Source organism: Apium graveolens, chromosome 2 (genome assembly GCF_009905375.1).
Source record: "Apium graveolens cultivar Ventura chromosome 2, ASM990537v1, whole genome shotgun sequence".
Taxonomy (NCBI): Eukaryota; Viridiplantae; Streptophyta; class Magnoliopsida; order Apiales; family Apiaceae; genus Apium; species Apium graveolens.
The window spans coordinates 96,550,257-96,565,277 of record NC_133648.1 but is presented as its reverse complement, the minus strand read 5'-3'; positions in this window follow the sequence as shown (position 1 = coordinate 96,565,277).

The following is a 15,021-nucleotide window of genomic DNA, read 5'->3' as shown; positions in this document are numbered from 1 at the left end:
CTCCTCTAGCAAGTACCACTAAACCCTTGTTTCCCTAGCCAACTTATCCAGCAACTAATCAATACAATTTGAACAATACAAATCAGTGATAAAGTTTACAACTCAAACTATAAACTCTCTTCAATAAAATACGTATATATATTTAGAGCTCGAGAGTATTTTGAAAACAATAACGATCAGGAGTTGTATGTGTTCTTGCTTGCAAAGTCGTCTTTCATAAAACTGCAAGAAAACCTCTTATATAACCACACATTAACGTTTGAAAACAGCCTCAACAAATTACAACGGCTAGAATCCAATTCTACCGTGTAAGATCGTTGGGATGGTTTCCAACGTTCATGTGTACGTTAGATAGAAGAGAAAGAAAGATGTCCAACGTACAGAAAATATCTCTTCTATTTAGTAGAGGATAAAACGTTTTAATAAGAAGATAAGAGAAAGAGTTTGAAAGAGAAACAAACTCCTATTCTTTAGGAAATCAATTTGAATGATTAAAAACGTTTTATAAATGAGCTCTCTATATATCATGCACGTTTATTATATTAGAGAAGTCCTTACAACTGATATATATGAAGATCCTATAAAATCTCCATGAAATTCGACTACCTTGTTGAATCTGGACTGTGCATATTGGCTTGCTGTTATTCTGACAATCGTGATCATAGCTTGCTGAAATAGATTACTGTCTTATGATAGCTTGCTGTCATGATACTTAAACAGCACTGATATCAAGCTGTTATATACTACAAACATTCTCAAATAACAACATGATGGTTTGCTGTGTTGTGATCATCAAAACTAAGGAGTTACATTTCTCTCCGACCGGGTTCTAAAAGTAACACCATCTTGGGTTCACACCAAAAATTACAACAAATTTAGTGTCATACTAAAATTTTAGAATTTATGCATATTCTAATGTTGCTCTTATAATCATTTATTAAAATAGATTTATTTCATTTGTATTTTATCATTTTATTAGTTTTAAATTTATTTTTATATTTTAGTAATTAAATAACTTATATAATATAAAAATAATATATATTAGTATTTATGAGTTGAAGTTTTTATTTAAAAACAGTGTAATTTTAATACTAATTCTAAAATATTTGAGATAAATGTAAGAGGGAGGGGGGAGACAGACGACAAAGGGCACACAAAACACAAGAAAGAGTACAAAGACCTGGTCATGACTTATGAGGTGGGGGGGGGGGGGGGGGGTGGCATCTAAAAATATAAAGAACGAATACCCTGAGTTTTGTTGACTGGGCAACCAACAAGCGTTCGAAAAGACACACAACAACAACATAAAGCAAAACAAAACATTACCATTAACCGTTACCCCCATCCCATAAAGAAAAAGAACAAAGGGAGCATAAATTACTCCCGCCTGCCCCTCCTTAAAAAGCGTTCCTTAATTTTATAAATAATACAAGACCGTTACGTTTTTACATCCTTAGGTTAAAAAGAAGATGGACGTTTGTTAACCTACCACCAACGTCCTAGTTGGTTTAAAATTTGATTTTAGCGACTTATCATTTTAAAATTATAAGATCGAATTCACTAGGAGATCCGGAATAAGTGAATTGTCATGCTCGATCGATAGATACAAATATGCTAATAATCTTTTGAATTAATTGAAGTGCGCGAAAATTAATCCGAATACTAGGAAAAAAAAGAAAGAAAGATGAACGCCTGTTTTTTCTCTTTCTTATCAAGAGTGTGTTAATCGCTTCAACAGAGCTGATAACCACATTTGGCAGACTCTTAACTTTCTTTTCTTCAGTTATTACAGTTACAGTTGCACAATCTGCCCTTTTTGGTTCAATTTCAACCTATGGTGCCATGCTTTGGCTTTACCCGGTTTTTTGTCCTTATGTTCCGGTTCAGGATATATATATATGGAACCTAATTTTGAGAAAAATATATTCCTTCCGTCTTTTTGTATGTAATTAAATTGACCTACGTTTGACTGAATTTTATTGATAATTTATATTTGAACAAAGTTAAAAAAAATTAAGTCTATTTAATCTGCTTTAATATATTTTTTAGTTTTTTCCTAAATAAGAGAGTAATGTTTAATGTTTTGTCCAAAAATGATTACTTTGACTACTAAAAAAAAAATTATGACAATCAAAAAAGGATGGAGTTGAATTTTACGGTGTTAGTGGTACCTTGACTTATATTTTCCAAGACATAAGTTAGATTTTGTCAAATTTATTTAAAAAGGGAATATTAGAATTATTTTTAGAGTAAATTATAAAGTGCGGGCTGAACTTGGCCTGCTTTTGTATTTTATTAGTTGAAATTTGAAATTAGAAATATAGTGACAAAATATTACTTTAACACTTATAAAAGGCAGCTAACAGCTAAATTTTAATAAATAAATAATATTTTTTTCTAAAAAAAGTAGCTATTAATCACCTTTTTAAAATATAAAAATAATATTTGATCACTATATAACAAATTTTAAAATGACGGATAATAAAATATAATTTCATGTCAATACTAATACCAGCCTTGGATCTGAATTCTGAAACTCAGGCCTGTAATAATGCAATTATTAAAACAATGAACAAATTCATCACGACAAATAAAAATATTTTGTAACCAGTCATTTCAGCTTATCATATCAGGGTGACTTTCGAGTTCTCGCTCGATAAACCAGGTTACAAGTCAAGTTGCCGGCAAGTTTTGAATTAAGTATGGTATTATTGCCCCTAAGTTTAGCCAGAATGCTCCTTACCCCCGATTAGAAAGTTTGCTTCCATTCATTTTGTACACATTGTGAGTGGCAAATGTTTTAGAGGGAGCAATATTAATTAATTAAATTATAAGAACTTAAATAAATGCTCTTAATGAATACTATAAAAAACAGAAATTATCAAAAATATTATTTTTTTTTAAAATTTTCTATGATATTAATATTTTTTAAAAATATTTATAAAAATACAGTGCAATCAAAATTAATCAAAATCTACGAGATATGCAACTAGTTGAATCGAGTTTTTTTTTATTTGAGGTTTCATGGAGTTAGAGAAACTCGTCGAAAGTTGAATGTAGTTGAATCGAGTTGCAAAAAATCATATCTTTGCACACAAAAAACTGAAAAATAGTATATTTACAGATAAAAAATATTTTCACAAATTATTTTAAAATATGACAATATTTTTGTAAAAATATTTTTTGACATTGAGTAATTTTAAAAAAAAAGCTCTTTAAAAAAAGAAAAGAACAGTTGAAATTAAATGAAATAAAGGATATGGAATAAAAACGAAAAATTAGTGCACTAGGGATGTTCTCATGCCCAAATAGATGACTAAAATTACATGTGCATTGTTCCAAATCAATGGCCAAAACATGTTGTTCTTTTTATATGTGCGTCTTTTTCAATTACACTCTTATATATATACCCTCATAATAATTAGGATACTTGGACGGCTTTCCTTTCTCCTCCCCTCGACTCTCTCCCCACCTAACATCATTCCTAAATTATTTGATATTATATTCTATATTTTCTTATAAATATTTAATTATTTCAAATAATTATATAAAGACAGAAAAGTTTCTATCGTATAAGGAGTAATTGTTACTTGTAACTAAAACAATACAATACAAAACAACAAAATTATATTATTTAAGTATTAAAAAACTACCAGCTTATATCTCATGCTAAACATAACTTATTACTTATTTTTAATCTTTATATATATATATATATATATATATATATATATCAAGATGTTTTTTATTTATATTTAACTTTCATTATATATATGTGCGTTTATTTTAAACTACTTATACGTATTTTGATAAGAACCGTGCTCCCAAGAGAGAAGAAAAGAAATGTTAGGAGAAGATAAATAGTAGAAGAAAATATATTAGTCGTGTACTCCCGAGTTTGTGTAAAAAAAATGAGAGGAAGTGGTCATAAAAAAGAAGATAATGTGACAAAATGTTTCCAAATCTTCCCATTTTAGGGAAGAAAGTTTTAGGAAAAAATTATAGGACATTTTCTCAACGGATCATTTCTCTTCTCTAGCCAAAAAACTCGGGAGCACGTATCCGAAGGAAAATTTTAAAATGAGTAGTGCTGGGTATCCCAAATGACGTGATTGACACATGGATGATTTTAATTTGTGGGCACATACAAATACACGCGGGTCTCATATTATTATTAAGAAGGTTGCCAAATATTTATATGACACATCAGATTTGAGAAATTTTTTGGTGTAAAAATTTAGGATTTTTAACATTTTCCATTTAAAATTATCTTTTTTCTTCTTATGTCATATGTCCATTTTCAAACTCTGGAGTACAACATAAATTTTTTGAAGGATCAGAACCGTTAAAAAAACTTTCCATAATTATAGTTTCAATAATTTCGAAAAATAAAATCAAGGCTTAATAGTTACCATAATGTTAGAAGAGGGGAAGACCCTGTAGCTCAACTCATGCGCAAGTCTCATTCTCCAACACACACAATATCCACATTTGTTTGGTTCATGTATATATGTTAACACCTGCGACAAACATAGAAACATATTTTTCTTGGTGGCTCCGCACGAGGGTACAGCCCACTCATCTGTTTTAAGTATACATATTCCATACTTGAATTTCTACTCTAACGACTGTAAACTTTACCATGTTTAATATATATTAGATTCTCCTTTTTATCACATTATTGATTTACTATTAATTTCACGTTAGAAGAAAGAATCTCATCATGTAACTAAACTTATATTTTGCCCATTAAAGAGTTGTAGTTTTAACTTTTCTACGGATGCTTTCCCTATATGCAAATACAGATAAGATGAATTTTATTATCTTGGACAAATAAACTCACAAATTTAACCACTTAAAATATGATCGGAATTGGATTTTCTTTGTCAAAAAAAATGATCGGATTTAAAAGTTTATAAAATCCTAAATTTAAAGAGATAATTGAAAATTTTCATTAAATATCCCAAAATTTATAGAGCTTATTGAAATCCTGATTGAATATTATGAGATCTTAATAATTTATTTAAATTCTAGTTATATATTTTTGAATCTTAATGTTCGTACTTCCAAGTGTGTCCCTACTTATAAATATTTTAAGTATGATTCATTTTTTCGGATGAGTGATAAAAACAGGGGTTTTAAAAAAAATACCCAAGTCTAATTTTTTTTTTGTAAAAATTCTGTCATTTTTTAAAAAGAAATTGCAAAAATTCTATTTTTCAATTTTTTTTACAAAAATACGGTTTTTGACAATTGAAATTAACCGCATGCAAACTTTGACGAGTCTCTCCAACTACATGCAACTCCATTCAACTAATTGCATGTCTGTTTGATTTTGGTTGATTTTGATTGATTCTGAATTTTTGTAAAAAAATTCAGAAGATAGTAAAATTGCAAAAAAATAAAATTAGAAAAGTTAGTATTTTTGGTAATTTCTCTAAAAACAACTCATTTTTCATAGTACAATGACAAAAATAATAGGTTTTTGAAAGTGATCTATGTTAGCCGACAAAATAAGAAAGGGGTCATATACAATATGCATTGGTCATAAGAGTAATATATAAAATTTTTTATTGAATGCGCCAAAAGGAATGAAATATTATCATATATAAACATTTCTCGAAAGGTATATATATGATAATATATAAGATGGCAGGTAATGAATGGTTGTAATAACCCCAATTTTTGAGAAATTTTGAAACCCTTATGAATAGTGTTTTTGCTGAACGAGAAAACTTTTCATGCCACGCTATGTAGGGGTTCTGTTATTGATCTTATGGGATATTATTAGTACTCTATGTGGTATATAAGTGTATGTAAAGATCGTCAGAATCCAATTCCGAACACTTTGATTTTTCCCGGAAATACACTAGATACGGAAAGATTTGAGAAAAAGGTAACAGGATAAAAAGGATTTAAATAAAAGGATTATAGGAGAGGATCATAAAAGGAATATAATATATTGAGAAAGGTTAAGGGAACCTAAGTAATAAGATCCCGGGTATGATCCCTCAAACGATAAACGAAAACGAAAGTTAAGCGAACCGTATAACAGATCAGCGGTCATTAGGCAAACGATTAGGAAGTTAATCAAAGGGATTAGGGGGAAGGATGTCATCCAACCAATAGAAAGAGGACAAGGAAGGGAGGGTGACATCATGAAGATGACATAAGCATGACATGGGAAGGAAGGAGGTGTGGTAGCTTTGTAACCACACAATTTCAAGGGCAAGAAGGTAATTGACTAAAGCAAGCACAAAAACCAATCAACCAAGCCAAGTAAAATCATTTTCATCAAAAATCAAAAGCAACCAAGGCTTTGTTCTTCATTGCTCACGGCTTTTCACTATTCAAAAGGTAAGAGAAATTCAAAATCCAAGATCCAAGCTTCCTAAATTGGTAAGATAATTCCCTAATCATCTTCATGCTTAGTTAGGACTATATCATGAGTTTAAGCCATTAATTCCTTCTCAATCTTCTTCATTTAATCAAAGAAGAAGACAATGAATAGTGTTTTCAAGTTTTTAACTTGAACTTTTTCTTGTTTTTCTTGAAGATCCAAGCATTCTTAAGACTTTTCAAAGCTTCTTAAGGCTTCCTAGCTCCACCCACCACTTCAAGGAAGGTATACCATCTCCAAACCCTAGATTCCTATATATTATAAGATGATTTTGATTAGTGGGTTGATATTGTAGTTTGTTGTTATGATTTAGAGTTTGGGATTTGGAATGGTAGTGAAATGGAATGGTAATTGTTGTGGTTTTGATTTAAAGGAACTTAAGTATGATTAAAGTTAAGTTTAGGCATAAGTATGAATGATTAAATTGAATTGGTTGGGGTTGTTATGATGTGATAAGGACGGATGTTGGTTGTATGTTGGATTTGAGGTTGGTTTGTGGTTGGTTTTGTATGGTTTAAAATTGGGAAATCGCGTAAACATAGCCGTCGTAACGTCCGATTTTCTTTGGACTGTTTTTGTGCATAGCATTATGACCCGAGAACCCCCTGCTAGATTATGACCACTGCCATGTTTAGATAGCTCATGTTACGAGCTTCGTTTTGATATGTAGTTCGTTCGATTCCGATGCACGGTTTAGGAGAAACGACCGTTTCAAGTAACGGCGTTTCGCGAACGAAACATTTCCCCTCGCCTTACTTTGAAACATAGGTTAAAGACCAAAAAGGACTAATTGAAGTATGAAACATTTATGGTAAGTGTGTTAGGCAGTTGGTAAGACACTCGCGAAGGAATCGCCTTAAAACTCGTAAAGGTTAAATTATTAAAAATGGTGGAGCCGAGGGTACCCGAGTGACTTAAGCGAATCAGTGAGCGCAAAACGAGCGTTAGAGTCTAAGTTAGTTAAAGTATAGATTTACAAGTGACTTTGGTTTAATTCCAACTTACTTGTTGCTTATAGGTTACCAGACTCGTCCCGAGCCATTCGTAACCCCCAGTCGCTCAGGCAAGTTTTCTACCCGTTATACTGTTGTTGTGATGTAAAAATATGTATATGCATTATCTTGTGATAAATGCATGATTGTTATTAGCAATTCTTGCGATATATTGCAGCATGTGATATGGTATATATGCATGCCTGTTTCATATTCTTGAAATATATATCTGTTGGTTCAGTTGATAATACCTATGCTAGAGGATAGCGGTATCTTGCATATACCCTTAGTATAGGGACCCAAAGGTGAAAATATTTTCTAAAACCGGGAGTCGAGGATCCCGAGTACATTTTGTATATATGGATATGGATATATATATATATATATATATTTATATATATATATATGGTTATAGTTTTCCAAACTATTAATCGAATAAGGTTTATTCGATAGCTTTAACTTTATTTTATTATTGAATATTATTTCGAATATTATTCGAAGGCGTATGACTCCTTTTATTTATTTATCTGAATATTATTTTGAATATTCATTCGAGGACTTATGACTCCTTTTACTTTATTAATGAATATTATTATGAATATTCATTCGAGGGCTTATGACTCCTTTATATTATTTATTGAATATTATATGAATATTCATTCGAGGGCTTATGACTCCTTTATATTATTTATTGAATATTATTTGAATATTCATTCGAAGGCTTATGACTCAGTTTATATTATTTAATGAATATTATTTGAATATTCATTTGAGGATCTATGACTCCGATTATTTGCTGAAATATATTCTTTATTTTATTAAAGAATAAGGTGTTAATAATCAAACTTATTTTCGATTATTCAAATAAAGATAATACTTTCATATAAGTATATCTTTGGTTATTTAATACTCGTTTCAAGTATAAGTTTTAATACTTCTACTTCAATTATTTTTATAAAGATTATTCTTATGGGAATATTATTTAAATAATAATATTCAGTCATTTTCTAAATATTATGGGGACTGATTTACTTCATTAAATCAGCTTTACTCCAAACACTCTATAAAGTGTTTTCGAGTCTTCAAAATGATTTTTAAAAGTTAGAGCGGATCCCAAAACTCAATTTTATATTTAAGATCTTCCTTTTTAAGGGGATTTAAATACTCGCTTAAGACCTGAGGGATCCGGCTCTGTGGTGTATTTTCTATTCGCAACAAGGTTGCAGTTTTGGTAAATGAATTGATTACTTACCCAACGTTCGGGAAGTAAGTCCATCTATTGAGTCGGCATAAGCAACATGGGCTCAGTGGGCGTCCATGATAGTGTAAGTGGCTCAGTGGGAGTCCATCAAATGCATAAGTGGCTGAGTGGCAGTCCAGCATAAGGTCCTAATTATGACCAGGGTGATGACCAGTGGGGAATTCATCCATCTACAGTAGAAAAGGTTACTTATGGGTATCTTTGCCTGATCAGCAAGATATCTGGTTTATGCCAAAAGTTTTCTTTTCCTTCCAAATTCATTGGATATTGCAACTCTGTTCATACTTTACATAACAGAGGTTCCAGGAAATGTTTTAGAGATATATATATGTGGATATATATATCGGGACTAAATAAAGTATCTCATAACTTTTTCATTCAATAATATTTCAAAGATTGAATCTATTCAAATCTTGTCTTGTAGTCTCATCTATGTGATGAACTTTTGAAACTGATTATAACTTGAACGGTGGTAGTTCAAGTAGTATTGGGAAAGATATAAGTATATTGGGGTATTTGGTAACCTCATCTTTTAAACTTATATCTAATTAATAATTGTCTTAGGAATGACAAAGATTTTCAGAAAAACGTTGAAACAAGGTTAGATATATGAGATCACCTTGCAACGATATTTTTTTTATACAGTTATACACTGGGACTTTGTGTATATTATGCATGAAAGAGGACTTCCAATATTTTGAAAGGTATATATGTATATATACTGAATATTTTGCGACTTCATCGCATTAAGATATCAAACTTGGTTCATTTCTTTTGACCAAGACTTTCATGAGTATTATGAGTAGGCTCATATATTGTAAATGATTATACATATTATTTTGGTGGGCTTGCTGCTCACCCTTGCTTTATTTCTTCATCACACAACAACAGTTAGGAAAGATGGCCAGACTCCAGCAGACCCAGCGCAAGCGCGTGGGAAGCGTCCCGCGTCTTCCCGTTGATGTTGTAGCTGCTATAGCTGCAGATGTAGATCTATTGTAGATCAGACCATCTACTTTTGAGAATCAATTATGTATAATTATAACTTGTGGCAGATAATGGCAATTAACTGTAAATTTATCAAGTAATCATTTTGGGTTGTAATAACTTTTAAATTGTGGATTCAAAGACTTGTACTTATTTAAATTTCATCTCTGAGACTATAACGGGTTGTGGTGTGTGTTAGTGTGGGGTCACAACATAAGGTTATTATTATTAATTAAGTGAAGTGATATTGTGGAAAGAAAGACCGTGACGACCCGGATCCTCGACCCCGGATCTGGGGGTGTTACAGAAATGGTATCAGAGCTAAGCGTTATAAACCTCAGAGATGATGGGACGTTAAGATAATAAGTTCACAAAGATAATAAGAACTCTTGCCAAGTTCATAGTCGGGCTACCTAACGTAGTACTGACAGTTAAAACCCTTATGGGAACCCTTATAAATATCGTGATAGGAGCGTAGTTCGTTATCGTATATGGTAGCGGGACTCCGAACCCTGAGGTTGAGGAGCAACAGCGCGATGATGTTTTATTACTAATTGGAGATCGGATTGTGGATCCGATAGAGTGTCCTAATGCAGGACCGGATGATGTTGATATTGAGGATGTAGCGGTTGAGGATGTTGTCCTAGAAGGGATAGTTGTTGAGGAGGATCCCATGGAGGATCCTGACAAGATTTGGATAAAGAACCACTGATGAATTGATGACCATGGTTAGGTCGACTACCAGAGGTAGGATTGGTCGGTCACTACCGGAGGTTCGTTCAAGTTTGTAAAGATAGTAGCCCCTTTAACGTGGCTTACTCATAAGACTGAGAAGTTCGAATGGACAGAGAAATGCGAGAACAGCTTTCAAGAACTGAAGCAGAGGTTGGTGATGGCCCCTATGCTGGCGTTGCCGGATGGAAAAAGGAGATTTTGTGATTTGTAAGTGACGCTTCGCATAAGGAATTAGGGTGCTTCTTAGCACAGGAAGATAATCGCGTCTGCGTCAAGACAATTAAGGTAATATGAAATTCGATATCCCCGCTCATGAGCTTAGGCTCGTGGCAATAGTTTACCCTAAAGATTGGAGGCACTACTCGTATGGAGAGAAGTGCGAGAATTACCTAAGCCATAAGTGCTCTAGTACATTTTCGCGTAGAAAGAGCTCAACATATGCCAGAGGAGGCAGTTAGAGCTAATCAAGAATAATGATTGGGAGATTCTTTATCATTCGGGGAAAGCCAATATGGTGGCTGATGCCCTTAGTAAAAAGGAGAGACTCAAGATGATGATGTCTTTTGGAGAGTTTATAAGAGATTTTGAGAAAATGGAAATAGTAGGGAAGGTAACCGGAGCCGGTACCGAAAAGCTGTTTGAGATTGCAATACAGCCCGAATTATTGGAAAAGATCATATTGTGCCAGAAAAAGTGATGAATGAAGGCAGAGAGTCAATGACTGGAGAAGAGATCCACACCGAGAAAGATGATAAGGGAATAATGAGGTATTCCTATAGAATTTGGGTTCCGAAAAGTTCAAGAGCGTAAGGATGAGAACTTAGATGAGAGCCATAGTTGGAGGAATAAGATTTAGAGCAAACCCTGAACGTGATAGTCAGGGAGGTCGCCATCAAGATAGAAGGAACCCATGACATAATGGAGTGGAAAATGAGGATTTTAAAAAAAAAATGACCCCAATTATGGGGAGTAGGATGAAACATTTCATACTAAGGAAACAGAAAGTCGAGTAAGGAAAGGAGACCCGAGACGGTACTCTTATACGGAAATTCATGGACCTATCTAGAAAGAACTTAGACTATTATCCCCAGCCACCACCTTGAGGAAACAATGCGGTAGGAAATTCTTTCATGACCTTTAAGTCGCTAAGCTCTCAGAGTTCCAAGGAACAAGCTGACCCAGTCGAGGCAAGAGCCTGGCTAAAGGAAATATAGGAATCATTTGAGATTCTAAATGATTGACGAATCTCAAAAGACTGTTTTTATCACTTACCCTCCTAAGAGAGAGACCACCCGCTGGTAAAAGACCAAGGAAGGCACGGAGCAAGAGATTATAATAAACTGATTTAAGTCCAGTCAATTATTTTCAGGAAAGTACTTCCCAAGGTTATAGAGATAGAGTAAAAGCTTTAGAGCCAGAACAAAGGCAGACGAGTATGAAAAATTATGAATCTAAGTTGTAAAAGTTGTCAAGATTCGTTCTGAGGACACGAATCCAGAATGACGGGATGTTGGAATCAATGCTTATGTTGTGTTGGTTCATGAAATAATGATAAGAGAAAGGAAAAAAAAAGAAATTGAAGTGGAAAGGAATATAACGGCAATAGAGTTTGAGGAATGATAAGGGAGTTGGGTATGAGGAAACCCTAAAGACTCGTAGAAATAGAAATAGAAGAGTATGTAATCGTCAGGATGAGGGTGATTCGCCATGAGTTAAAATTGATGGTTGAGGGCATAAGAGATACATATATTTTTTCCCCTGTAAGTTGGAAAGATTCGAGGAAACCTTGAGATAATTCGAAGGATAAATAATGAGACGCGGATAGACTAAGGGGATAAGAAAGTAAGAAATTAAGAAAATTGGATGAAGGAAGTGACCTTCAAGAAGGTGAAGTGTAAGACCGGTGGCATGATACCCAGAAAGGGAGACGCCAGATATGAAAGATATCCCAACATTGAGGTGACTGTTGAGATAAACAACAAAAGTAAATAAGGAATTATTAAGAAGAAGTTCACGTTGAACACGACCAATATCTTCCAGAACATCCATGTTATCGTTACCAGATTAGGCAAGAAAAGCGGATAACCGTTGTTATCTTTTGGAGGCCATTTTGATTAACATCATTTTGTATACAGATGTTATTGTGAAATTAGGCATTTACTATCGAGGTGGGAATGATGAATATGATAATCTATCAAGGAAATATGACTTGATTTATTCGTGGAAGGATGCAGGTACCTTTTTAAGGTGGAATTAAGGATAGAACATTGGTAACTTAAAATGAATCCCAGGGGACTGCATAAAGGTCGGCATGTCACCCTTAATAGGGACAGTATGAGTTTTGACAGTATGATTGGGAAAGGGTTAAGGTAACAACAACCTTTAAGGATCAGTGGAGAAATTTTTCAGAAGTATATAGACAATGGTTCTAGTAATAGTGAATGGTATTTTGATATGCCCTGTATCTAGGGAATACAGGAGGAACGATTGAAGGATAACCTTAGAGGTTTTACAAGGAGAAAGGTAATATTCAAAATTCTCAAGAATAAAAATGTTGATAAAAGAAATATGACGTAATTATAATGATGCCAAGTGAGGCACGTGTTAAACCACGAGAAGGTATGGATCGAACCAGTAATGGTCGAAATTGTTCAGGGCAATTAGGACTTAAGATAGAAGATGTTCTAAGTATGATTGAGAGTCAGTCATGACAGTGATTAACCTCTAAAGACTGAGGCAATAACTTATGGAAAAATGGTGATATTTTTTTTTACTCACCAGATTTTAAGGAAAACATCTTCACATAAGCAGTGATTGAAATAAGGTAGAAAATTTATTTGGAGGTGGTTAAAATGACATTGACTGTAAGGAAATTGTACTATCAGGAAATGCCAAAGAGGTGGCCGACACTTTAAAGGTAAGAGGATAATTATAGGCACTTGTGCCAAAGGAATACAGTGATGATGGTTAAAACTGTGAAGGTTGTATTATGGTTTGGAAGATTGACATTCCTTCTGATGACTGTGCAATACCCAACCGTAATAGTAGTTAGTAAAGGTTTAATTCGTGTAATCGCCATGAGCGGGCTATCTATCTCAGAAGATACTATCTTGAGATAAGCCAGGACCATGTTTCAAAAAGGACTAGATGAACCCTTGAGTTAATTCTTCTATTTAGGGCGTATGATTAAGAATGGTATTAACCTGCTATCGTTGCTTTGATTGAAACTCTTCTGCACTTTTATCTGCTTCATGTCATGTATGTATGTCAGGATCAGGAGTGTTCTTCATGAATCAGGAATGGTGATTATGTTACCTCCTTAGAAGGATTTGATACGAGATGTATGGACTCCGTATGGTTAGCTATTAAGACTTCATGGAAAATGAATGAGTACAGTAGGTCAGTGGTGGACCATAGTAAGGTAGCAATGATTCTGCGAGTAATGAGCTGTTTACAACCGTGAGAGTTGTATTGAATGGGTGTTGAGATTGAGTACCACTAATCGGGTCGTGGTAGTGTATAAGTTATCATTGATAGACTAATTAAGTAGAGTGTCTACCTAGTGAATTATTATTCTTTCTTATTAATAGAGAGTCGTATTATTATACGAGGAAGGTTGCGGTGCAAGCATAGAATTCAAGTAACGATGATGTCTAGAATGAGATCCCAGATTCGATGTTCGATGTCGAGGGAGTTTCAAAGGTAATTGTGTATAAGCTCAAGGAAGAGCATGGGTCCATAGAATGATGGACGGGATAGCGAAAATATTTAAGCACGTGAAATGCGATGCTATAATACTTGATGTTGATATAAATACATATATGTTTTGTTCTTCTATGACAAACCTCTATAGTTCAGAGGTAGATTCCAAGCCAGATATTTTGTGGCAGTATATTTTTTTTCATATATATAATTCTCTTCAGTTCGTTCTTTTCTCTTCTTTTCATTTCATGTAAGCTGAGGAGAACAACCCTTCCAGAAGGGGAGGTATTGCCGAATGACTATCTATCTGTGTGATAGAAGCCGAGTAGGATACCAGCTATTGTTTAATTGCTTGTCAAGTACTAAAGGTTGGCCACCTTCTGTACTAACTATGCGATATAACAAGTGTTCATGATCATAGTGATCTCTCAACAAATTCCTTTACTTCTATTTGATTGATCAAATTTTGGAAAATAGAAACAACTGAAAAAGGAGTAATAAAGTGGTGGTAGTATGCGGAATGGAAACACATTCGTGATACTAAGGTTGACGTGGTTATTAAAAGGTTATAGAACGCTAACGAGCAAAAGTATAACCAGTATAATATTAGGAACGGAAGGTAGTAGCGATTATGAACTGGAAAAGAATGGGTATTGAGAAGCAGAAGTTCTAATGATTAAAAGCTATAATGGGAGTCTGTGCAATAGACTTGAAAGAATTTGGAATGATCACTTAATTCGGATTGAGTTATCTTACGACAATAGATCATATGTCATTATCGAGATGTCGCCTTATGAGATCCTTGAGGGAAGACAATGTCGATCTCCCTTACGTTAGGATGAAGTTGTAGAGCGCAAGATACTCGGACCTGCAGTAGTCCAAAGGACCAAGGATATGATAGATCTAATCAGAGGACGGCTGGTAGTAGCCCAAGATGGACATGA